Source organism: Bison bison, unplaced genomic scaffold (assembly GCF_000754665.1).
Source record: "Bison bison bison isolate TAMUID 2011002044 unplaced genomic scaffold, Bison_UMD1.0 scf7180017864516, whole genome shotgun sequence".
NCBI classification, from domain to species: Eukaryota; Metazoa; Chordata; class Mammalia; order Artiodactyla; family Bovidae; genus Bison; species Bison bison.
Genome location: NW_011495069.1, coordinates 10,278,789 through 10,279,027, shown reverse-complemented (window position 1 = coordinate 10,279,027; position 239 = coordinate 10,278,789).

Below are 239 nucleotides of genomic sequence, written 5' to 3'. Positions count from 1 at the left end.
TTGAAATGTACACATGGCTGCATTTAAAATGGATAACCAGCAAGGACCTGCTGTATAGCACACAGAACTCTGCTTAATGTTATGTGGCAGCCTGGATGAGAGGGAAGTTTAGCAGAGGGTGGATACATATATGTGTCTGGCTGAGGCCCTTTGCTGCACACCTGAAACTATCACAGTATTGTTAACTGGCTAAACTCCAATATAAAATAAAAAGTTTTTTTTTTTTAACGAAAAGAGTC